We start from the raw sequence: 11922 nt of genomic DNA on the forward strand, positions 1-11922 counted from the left end.
CAAATTATGGAAATGTGAAGGTAAAGCGTCAAGCTAGTTCCTAAACAAGGCCATATAAGACCATCCGAATCTCAACTGACTATAAAGTACAAGTGCCCTTCATTGGCACACAACTTACTGTCCAAATACACTATCTCCTCAAAAATATATGAATAAAACGGAGGAGGGAGACCGTCACAAGATAAAAATAAGCACAGTCGGTCTCTATTATTCAACCAAACTCAAAATCTTCCAAACTTTTTCTCTTCTGATTTCACATAGGATTTTCACACATTTTTTTCTGATTTTTTTCTCTCGTCTCATTTTCCTACCAACTCCAGACAATAAAAATGAGCCAAACTCGCAACATGGATCAAAATACCACAACAGTCACACTAAACTAGCTTGATAAGGCAGGCTAATTATGGATGTAGTTAATGGGTCAAAAAGGCTAAATTTGGCTTAAGTGGAGCTAGATGGGTAAAAAATGTAAGAAAAGAAAATTTGCAATCACCTCCCTGCACGTGACACCGACCACAAACCCGAATGTATGCAATTAACAAGAAATCGAATTTCATAAATGTGCAAAAGTAATGGACATGCTATGCAAGGAGTACTACTCTCAATTCCTAATGAACTGGTCATGAATGTCACCAGTTATATGGCTCTAAATCTCAGAAATTATAGATTAGGTTGCCAATTTATCAGGTCAAGTCTACACAGTCAGCTAAATTTGAACAAAAACTCGTAGATATGCGCAAGACTCAGCTAATAACTATCAATTTGATGCAAGGTTTAAGTAAAAATGACAAGTTAAAGTGCAATTTCATCATGGAAATCTACCGTTCCGACACAACCTATATGCAAAAATAAACGTGAATTTTTCGATTTTTTTTGAATTGTTATGTTTTAGATTTTTGATTTTTATGAAAATAAACAACAATGCATACGGAAATTAAACGTGATAGCATAAATGCAATAAAACAAGATGCACACAAAGATATGGATGCATAACCTCCCCAAACCAAACCGTATAATGCCCTAATTGTACCTAAAACAGGGAAAGGAAATGCAAACTAAAAAGTAGAGAGAGTGTAGAAGCGGAAAACTTACAAGATAACGCGCAGAAAGGACCTCCCCAAACCAGCCAGCAACATGGGAGGTCACAGCTAGCGGCTTCAGAGTAGCTAAGTTGCGAACAGAATGCAAGAGTACCTGCAAATTCGCAAATAGCAACCGCACAAAAGTACTGCCGAAGCAAAGATGGCTAGATTGTTCACAGTCTATAGCCGAGTAGGCTAATTATTAAGGCGCACAACAAAACTAAATTGTTTGAAAAAACAACTAAATAGTTCGAACTCCGGGTTGCCTCCCGGACAGCGCTAGTTTCAGATAGGTCCCAGCTCGACCTTCTTCTTATCATCCACTGACAGAAATTAATGGCCCGCAACAAGGTTGTTGACTGAATGAGGTCCCCTCAGCATCCACCAGCTTAACCTTGGGCCTCCATACCATCGCATCAACAAGAGAACAACGACTTATTCCAGTGTAATGGCCTACACCTTTAGCTCTCTCACACGATTTCTTCTTGTACGGCTTAGCCTCGTCCAATCCTCCGCCTGGGTCATCAATCCACACCGTTCCAGTCTCCAAGGTCAACGTAGGATGCCCACCTCCTGGGTCCATCAACCTATCAGTACCTGCAGAAGAAGTAACAAAGGAATTAACCTTAATTGCAGGAATATCGTCTGAAATAAATTTAGACGACCATTCATTGTTATTAGCAAAAAAATTACTCGATCGAGCACTTATGTAACCCGATCGAAGTATTTTTTCAGCATTTGTACTCGATCGAGTAACTTGTGTCACTCGATCGAGGACTTGATTTTCCGCTCGATCGAGAGCTTTCATCCTCTCGATCAAGTACTTCCTCAGTAATTTCACTTGATCGAGTATAGTAAAGCTCTCGATCGAGTGTTTGAACAGTGGTAGGCGGGGCAGCATTGTATTCTTTCTCTTGAACGATATCCTCAGCATCTGAGCCATCATTTTCAGCATCAATAGGCAGAACCGGTCCTTCATAGGGAGTATCAATCAAGGTGTGAATGGCATAGACCGTCTCAGGTTGCTTAGAAATTTGCTCGGCAATTACTTGAGCCAACTGAGTCTCAAGTCTCTTGATAATGGCGTCTTTAGCTTGCACAGCCTCTTACATTTGAAGCGCAAGCGCCTTTACTACAGACGTCAACTCAGCAATTTCTTCTTTCTGCTTATTAGAAGGAGGATTTTGTTGTGGCGGCGGCCAAACAAATGGAGACTCTTGATAGCCTTGTTGGTGAAATGGATGTGGCGGCACATATGCAGAAGAATAACTAGCTTTTCTACGCCGCCTAAACGCATAGACTACATCATCATCTGCTAGACAAACGACAGCTTTGTGCCCCGCAGTACCACATCTCTTACAGTGGACCACCTGTTGTCCCGTAGTACGGAGCTGAGGTAAACCACTCCAACACTATCTACTCTCCAACTTGCCAGATATTGCATTATGAGCTTCAAACTGTGCTATAATTCGGGAGACATTAGACATCTTGGTAGAAGGATCAAAGGTACTAAAGCCTTCCCCTTGACGATCTTTATCCTAGAATCCTGTCTAGGTAGGACCTGTAAAACCTATCAAAATAACACTGAAGGAAAAAGATAAACACTGCCTCAAGGAATAAATCCCTTGAGGCGGAAGACAGACGAAAATAAACAGATAAATAGGCCAACTGCGTCCCCGGCAACGGCGCCAAAATTTGATACGGTCGTTTCTGTACCAAAAATAAACCTAAATATAACTAAGAGAAGCTAGTGATAAGTAGGGTCGATCTCCACAGCGAGGCAAGGTATCTATCTGTAATCCGTCTATCTAAGTCACAAATGGGGTTTTTATATTTGATTTTCTAAACTATTGGAAGTCAAAGGGTAAGAGAAATAAAGTAAGAGCAGTAAAGGAAGAAAATGATAGATGCGATCAGATAAAAGAGAGTATGTCAGGATTTCGGTGCACCATGGCAGTTTATCGACTCAGTTGCAAATAGCCTAGACAATCTACTGTGAGAAGGATACAGGAAAGGTCCTTCCGGTCCACTTTCTATCCTAGATATCCGCTAACTTAACTTCCGTCCTCATTAGGGTAGTATACTGTTCATAGCAGGTCTGTTCATTCCAATCTTCCGATCCAGGAACGAAATTAACCAAATTAATGTAATTTAGAGGCATGCATTCAACTAAATTGGTGTACAGTTATATTGCTATGGGGACAGATTCTCACATATAAATTATCTAGCCTATTCGCTACATCGTCACAATCCTACCATGGATTCCCTAATCCTAACATAAGAGAATTTAGCTATTCATATTACTAATGGCGTCAACAATAATAATAATTAATGTACTAATGAAAGGCATGATGAAATAACAATAATAATGCATAAACTAAATTAGGGCAGAAAGTTATAAAGAGAGAAAACAAGAAATTAACACAACAAATAACAAGATTAAAATTAAGAGAGAAAGGTGTGATTACAATCTCAAGCAATCTGGCGTAAAGATCGTTCCACTAAGCAAAGCCAAGATTAAAGGGAAGAGAGAAAGAGTTTACAGTAGAAAGTATGAGAAAAGAGAAGTATTCAAAAGGTAAAAGAAGAAGTGTCTATTAACCTAATTACGTCTCCCTTATATAGGGAAGTGAAAATTAACAAAACTAAACCTATCACGGGATAAAAATCCCGAGTAAAATAGCTAAATACTCGATCGAGGACTTTTATATCACTCGATCGAGCAAATCCAGGCTAAAACCTCTCGATCGAGTACTTTAGGTACTCGATCGAACACTTATCAAAAAGGCCCCGTTCGATCGAGTAGAAAAAGGAGTCGATCGAACACAATTGTACTCGATCGAGTACTTTCCAGCGCACAATTCCTGCTTCGCGCACTGAACTTCAAACGGCTTCCATTTCTTTATTACTTGGGAAAACAGGGCGTTTAGGGTGGCGTTGGAAAGCTAAGAGGACAAGATTTCATCTCCAATTAGAATCACCTGAAAATAAGTTGTTGAACTCGAGATATAGCTCTTCAAAATAGGCACTAGTAATTTGAAGTTCTTCCTTTGCTCGCCTAGCTAACTTACTTCTTTGCGCATCTCAAAATAGTAGTCTTAAGGCTCCGACTCAACTCATCTCCTAAATTCATGCATAAGGACATGTTTTAGGCTTGATTATGCTCCTTTCCGGTTCATACCTGTAAATAATACAAGAGAAACCAAAGTAGACAATTCGGGGGACATTTGTAGCTAAACACTACACAAAATGCATTGAAATGCGTGCAAATAAAGTACAAAATACCTATATAAAATGCACGCATCAACAGGAGTAGCAGATGTGGTACTAACAGGTGTGGAGACAGTGGTGGCAGCAGGGACCACCGTTTCAGTCAAGGACGGACTAACAGTCGAACTGGAAGAGGGCAACGAGCTACTGTCCATCCTAATCAAGTAAGGAAGGGGGGATTATAATCAATTAACAAAATTAAGCAGCAGAAATTCCCAAATCAGTCGAAATCTTCGACTATTATGCACGCTAATTCCCAATTTTTACCTCAAAAATTCGAAACAACCGATAATCAACGATGAGGTAAGGGAGATAATTATCAACTGAAGCAATTTAAACAGAAACCCCAATTGTCAGTCGAAAATTTCGATTAATATCATACACCCTAAACCCTAATTCCCAAATTACTTCATAAATGGCAAAATTAACACAATTAAACAACAATGAAGTAAGGGAAATACTTACTTGATAAAAGAAACCTACAAAGAAGCAATTAATCGACAAAGGACGATGCAAATTAGGCGATTTTTCGAACAAAAACCGCAAACCCTAAATGCCCAAGTTGACCGTGCAAACGAACAAGAATCAGAGGGTAAATAAGGGGGAAATGTCGACTTAATTGTAAGGAATAGATTGTAGGTGTTTGATTTGGCAATGGGCAAAGATTTATGGGGGTTTTGGGAGAAATTCGTCGCAAATAATGAATGAACAAGTGAAGAATGAATAAGGTTAAGAAAAATAGAAGTTAAAAGCAAACTTCCTGCGCGGGAATTTCAATTTCACTCGATCGAGTGGTTTTAAATCACTCGATCGAGGATTCTGGTCCTCATTCCTCTCGATCGAGTAAAATTATACTCGATCGAGTACCCCTTTTTTTGGTTGTTTCGATCGAACACTTTCAAACCTGTCGATCGAGTCTTTTCCTGTAGAAACCTCTCGATCGAGTACATACTCGATCGAGTGCTTTTCCTCGTGTATGTCATCCAAAATGCGTATAATCTCCCCAAACCTGCATAAAAACACTCGTAAACACATCCCGATATACCAAATCACAAAATTAGTAGTCTATAGTCTTCCTAACTACGCTAAAAATGTCTAAATTCTAATAGTCCTAAAAAAACATAATAAATAAATTCAACGGAAAATTAAAAATAGTTTTTACAAATTGTTACACGAGGCATTCCCCGCTCAGTTCTCGAAACAATTCAGTAGCCCAACGGAGGGCTTCTGACTGGAGGACGTCCCTTCAGCATCCTTGACCATCCTCTTCATTCTCCACGAGCTTGAATTTGAAATAGTAGGAGGAGAATAGTTGATGTCCACATACGCTCGAACTTTTCTCGTCCCTTTTTCCTTCTCACCAGCTTTGACGTTGTTATCCCCAATTTGATTGACTTTATTTGCACCATGACCTTTGACAACTCCTGCATTATTTTCATCTGTACCTGTAGCAAGGAAAACAGACAAATTCTACTCCTTTTTGCTCTCAATCTGAGGCGGAGGGGTCACAATAGCAGCACAAAATTCCAAATTTTCATCAGGAGTGTCAATATGAGGGTCAGTAGAGGAAAGGGCATTGCAAGGCTAAGCTTGCCTGGGAGCCCTGCGAGACTTAGACTGATGAAAAATTAATTCCTTGTCTCATACCTGAAATGTTAGTGTCTTTCCCCCGACATCAATAACTGCACGAGCAGTGAATAAAAATGGTCTCCCTAAAATGATAGGGGTGTGAGTGCCCTCGGGAATATGGAGCACTACAAAATCAACGGGAATAAAGAATCTCCCGATTTTAACAGGTATGTCTTCTATGACACCTAACGGCCGTGATATACTACGGTCGGCCATCTGTACGGTCATGTTCGTGTAGTTAAACTTAGTCAAACCAAGTCTCTTAGCAAGACACAGAGGTAAGACGCTCACGCTAGCACCAAGATCGCATAGCACGTTATCAATCAAATGGGTACCTATATGACAAGGAATTGGGAAACTACCCGGGTCTGACTGTTTAGGAGGTAACTTATTTTGAACTAGGGCAGTCCCTACCTCGGTCAAAGCTACCGTCTCATGATCATTGATATGCCTCTTACGTGATAAAATTTCTTTCATAAATTTTAAATAAGAGGGTACCTGTGTCAGCAATTCGGCGAATGGAACAGTGACCTATAAGCTTTTTAGGAGCTCGGCAAATTTACAGAACTTTTGATTCGCTTTCGTGCTCTGTAATCGCCTCGGGAAGGGCACGGTAATAGGTATCTCGATCCCTTTGTTTCTTTCATCCAACGTATCAGCTGGATCAAGCTCCTTACAACTCGATCGAGACTTTTTGCCTCTCGATCGAGTCCTTCCAGGTGAGATTTCACTCGATCGAGCACTAGCAGGCTCTCGATCGAGGTCTTCATTATCAGCAGTGTTCGATCGAGCAAAAATACCACTCGATCGAACAGTTTCCTCAGCAAGATCACTCGATCGAGTGGTTTGGACTTTCCGATCGAGCTGTTCATTATCCAGTTCACTCGATCGAGTAAGATTTCTACTCGATCGAGTCCTTTCAGCTTCAATTCTGCTCGATCGACCCCCTAAACCAGTCGATCGAGTATCTTCTTCGTGGTTAACTCTTTTTCGGCATCTAATGACTGTCCAACGTCATTAATTTCCTTCTTCGGATCTGATATACTCCTGTCAATAGGTAATTTCGGTCCTTCGTATGAATGACCACTTCTCAAATTAATCAAATTCACCGTCTCATGTGGATTCTTCTCAGATTGATACGGTAAATGACCCTGTTTCCTCGTGGACTGGTTCGCGGCTAACTGAGCAACTTGAGTTTCAAGTGACTTGATAGATGCTTCTTTTTGTTGGTCACCTAGTTGCCATTGCTATGTCAACGACTGCAACATTGTCTTCAACTCAGGTAACTCACTTACCCCACTTGAAGATGATGCACCTTGATTCGGAGGAGGAAAAGAAGGAGGCTTTTGAAAGCCTTGTTGATCCTTATGAGGAGGGATATATGGTTGCTGCTGCGGTGGAGGAGTGGGATTGAGCACATTTTGACTTGTCCACCTCAAATTGGGGTGGATCACCCCTGTATTGTTGTAATAAGAACCTCCTCCTTGCCTGTATTGCTGAAAAGCAAGGACTTGTTCTTTCTTCGTAAGACAGTCAATATCAGTATGACCGTCATTGCTTCCACACCTCTCACATGTGACAGTGTCATATCTAGTCAACAGATGAACTGTCTGTTGATCTCCAGCAGTCTGCATCTCCATTCTATCGAACCGGGAATTCATGGCTTCAAGCTGAGCCAGAACTGCCTTATCAACTGAATGGACCGTTCGAATACCATTCCGTGGGACAAAGGGTTGCCATCTCCTCAATAATGCCCCATCCCTTATAGTCATCAATATTCTTCTGAAATCCACCTTTGGATGAGGCGTCCAGAATAGCTCTATGGTCATCGTACAACCCATTATAAAATTAGTTGCATAAAAACCATTGATCAAACCCGTGATGAGGAAGAGACCTCACCAATTTCTTGAACCGACACCAAGCTTCATAGAATGTCTCATCGGGTTCCTGCTTAAAACTGGTAATCTTTCCCCTCAGCTGATTAGTGCGCTGCGGAGGGAAATATCTTTTATAGAAAGCAAGCGCGAGAGTCTCCCAGCTGGTGATCCTAGCAGCTCTTCGGTCCAAATCGGTCAACCACTCACGGGCTGAGTCAGTCAGAGAAAAAGGAAAGAGCACCCCCTTAATCTTGTCTTGAGTTACTCCCTTTGTAGCGGGAATAGTAGAACAAAAATCAGTAAAGACCTCCATGTGCTTCCTTGGGTATTCACCCGCCACACCCCTATATAGATTTCTCTTCACCAGATTTATGTAGGACGGTCTGATATCAAAGGTGCTGCCGTCCTCCGTCTGGAGGTTAAAACGCTTGGGAATAGAGGATGCTTTAGGCTCTGAGTGACTTGCAATGTTCGGCATCTTTACTGGTTGATTGGCAGAAATGAGATTATCTTCTCATAAAGATTGATCTTCTGCAAATAGAAAATGTTGTAGCTTGGGTTCGAAAGTACTCAAGTCTTCATTTTGACGTTCTCTTTGCAGACGGAGTCTATGCCTAAACAGTCTCTCTGGCTCAGGATTAGCAGAAACTAACTCCAACCTGTTCGACCTGGGCATACACAACACTGAAAGAGATAAATGAGAACTGTCTCAAGGAATAAAAATTCCCTGAGACGGATAGAAATAAACGAAAACAAAAACAGATAGGGCTATTGCCTCCCCGGCAACGGCGCCAAAATTTGACAGGCTAGTCGTGTACCTACCAAAAATAACCAACTGGCACTAACTATATAGCTAGGGAAGTCGGGTCGATCTCCACAGGGAGGCAAGATATCTGTAAAGGTCCGTCTATTTGGTCACAAATGGGGTTGTAATTTGATTTTCTAAACTAAAAGGCTTAAGGGAAAGAGTAGTAAAGTAAGAGCAGTAAAAGGCAGAAAATTTGAATAAGATGATCAATAAAGAGGGAATATGTCAGGATTTCGGTTCACTACAGTAGCTTAGTGACTCAACTGCAAACAGTCTAGATAATTTACTGTGAGACGGATACTGGAAAGCTCCCTCCGGTCCACTTTCTATCCTATATTTCCACTAACTTAACTGTCGTCGTCGTCAGGGTAGTGTACTGTTCATAGCAGGTCTATTTAGTCCAATCTTCCGATCCAGGAATAAATTTAACCAGATTAAAGGGTAACTTAGAAGCGTGCACTCAACTAAGTCGGTATTATAATTAAATTGCCATGGGTACAGATTCTCACAAATAAACCATCTAGCCTATTTGCTACATTGTGACAATTCTACCATAGATCTCCTAATCCCAACATGAATGAATTTAGCTACTCATGCTATTAATGTTGTCAACATTAATAATAATGAAATAACTAATGACAAACATGATGCGATAATAATAACAATGCATAAACAAATTAGGGCAGAAATTAATAACAAGAGAAACAAGTAATTAAACCAAGAAAGTACGATATTAAGATTAAAAGGAGAGAAGGATTACAATAACAAGAATTCCGGTGTAAAGAACAAACGAGATCCAAGCAAAATAACCCGAAAGCAAAGTTACAGTAGAAAAGTTTAGGGAAAGAATAAGCTGCGTAATTAAGAGTAGTGTAAAGTGTTAAGCGTGAAGATGTCTTATTAACCTAATCAAATGATGCTTAAATAGAAAATAACAAAGTCCATAAACTAATCAGGCAACAGGGGTTAATTAAAGCCCGTGAAAAATAATAACCTCTCGATCGAGCAGTTTAGAACCACTCGATCGAGGACTTCAGCAAGTAATCCTCTCGATCGAGTAGAAATCTTACTCGATCGAGGAAAGCCACAAATCAGCACTTCGATCGAGGAGTATAAACTACTCGATCGACCTCCCCAGCATGTGAAACCACTCGATCAACCAAGAAAAGCATTCGATCGAGTGTTCTTCCTCCAAAATCAGTATCAACTCGTTGCCGACGGCTTCGTTGACCATTCCTTCACACATCCCAATGCAATATCTTGCTCTAAAACTCTCGTCTCCTGAAAATGCATGCAAAACAGGACAAAAAGGGTACGATTTCACCACTTTCAGGTTCATTCGTACAAAACAGACAAAACGAACCAAAGTAGCCAATTCAGGGCATAATGCAATATAAAACAGTACCAAAGTACATGGAAATACGTGCAAAATAAGGCTAAAAGGACTATATAAAATAAATGTATCAGGCTCAACCACACCTTTTGTTCCCTAATAAAGGGAACCATGACGGGAATTTTGGCGGGCAAGGTGGAGGATTCTATGGCCAAGGAGGAGGTATGACCAAGGAGGTTCTAGTGGGTATAGATACCGCGATGACGGCGATGATGACGAGTGAGAGATGCCTACCACACAACTCCCGATTGTATGATACCCCTTCTTTCCCTACCTCTTATGTATAGTTGCATTGCATTTTATATTACCTTGCATTTAGTTTACACCTTACTTGCATTTGTATTATATTTCATATCGTATTCATACTGGTTAGCTCATATAGTATAATAACATTGTAATATATTTCATATAGTATAGTTTGCATTGTAATATATCTCACATGATTCATGTACTTAGTCACATATAGACTAGAATTCATGCATAGTCACTAATGACCCAACCTTATTTCTTCTACACTAGAAATGGTGTTTAATTCGGTTTGGGGAGGTTCGATCATAGGTGACCATAGTTCACTAGAAATCATGCATCATATAATATAGTTTAGATTGCATTCATTTGTTATATATGTCATATAGAATTGCATTTAGTTAGAACATGCATATCATTGCATTTCTTCAAAAACCCAAAAAACATGCACTTTCTTTTTCATTCCTACTCCTACATGTACATTGAGGACAATGTCCAAAATAAAGTGAGGGATAGGAATTTGTATTCCATAATGCATAAAAATTCGAAAAATCCCAAAAATATGTTCCTTAATTTCATAAAAACAAAATCCATAAAAATTGAAAACTTCCAAAACCAAAAACATGTTCTTTAATTTAGTAGTGTGGAATTTTATATATTTGTGTTTTTGTTTTCTTCTCACATAGATAAAACACTACATTTGAAGCACTAGCAAGGGAAAATGAAGACCGTTTGGTATGATAGTTCTAATCCCTATTTCCCTTCCATTTATTTTTCATTATTCATATGAGGAGGATGGGCCTACATGTCAAGGAGGATGTGGTGTATTTTGTTGTTACGGTTTGTGTATCTATGTGTTGTTAGGAGTTGCATCTAGATTATTTGTCATATTAGTTGATAGAATCATATGCATTAGGATGTATATATTAGTTGCATCATGGCATATAGTTACATTTAGGAAAATTTTGTGAAAATATCTATTTGGGAAGTTCGATAAGTGTATATAAGGCCCTTGTAGATACTTTTTCTTCTTAATACTTTGCTTGTTAGAATGCTTGTAAAACACCCTAGGATGTGTCACGCTAGTATCCTTTGACCCATGGATTAAGGCCGAGTCAAGAGTACCTTGTGGTGTGATAACTCCTTGGCTACCGTTTATTCCAAGGTGACCCTTGAACCCATGCAACTATCATCCATATTCTACCATGTTTTGTCATCAAAGGGAATGGTCACAAAAATTGTTCAAAAAAAAATTGAGTTCAAGAATTGAAATGAAAAGTCAAGAAAGTTTGTAATTGCATCAAAAGAAAAGAGGAGTAACAAAAATAAAAACTCTTATGCTTCAAAAATAAGCACCCTCACTACAAATGGGTGTATTTTGTTGTTACGGTTTGTGTAGCTTTGAAAATGTTCAAAAAGAAAAATGCAAGAAAAAGTTGAAATTGTCAAGTATTAAAATGTCAAACATCAAAGAAATGGCAAAAAGAAAGTGTTCTCAAATTGTCAAATGCAACAAGAAATTGGGGGGGAAAACAACAACAAAAAGCAAAATCCCACATGAAATTCAATATCTATTGATCCCTTTTTCCATCGTATCCACTTTTGTGCATAGTAGAG

General features: G+C 39.5%; 1 non-coding gene across 1 annotated transcript; it reads left to right on the forward strand.

Annotated features, from left to right (window-relative positions):
- The first annotated feature begins 7854 nt into the window (after positions 1–7854).
- On the forward strand, positions 7855–7960 carry LOC141615850 (small nucleolar RNA R71). Its single transcript, XR_012530243.1, has one exon. It is a non-coding gene; the product is annotated as a small nucleolar RNA R71 (small nucleolar RNA).
- Positions 7961–11922: the final 3962 nt, after the last annotated feature.

The sequence above is a fragment of the Silene latifolia genome, chromosome 11 (assembly GCF_048544455.1).
Source record: "Silene latifolia isolate original U9 population chromosome 11, ASM4854445v1, whole genome shotgun sequence".
Classification (NCBI taxonomy): domain Eukaryota; kingdom Viridiplantae; phylum Streptophyta; class Magnoliopsida; order Caryophyllales; family Caryophyllaceae; genus Silene; species Silene latifolia.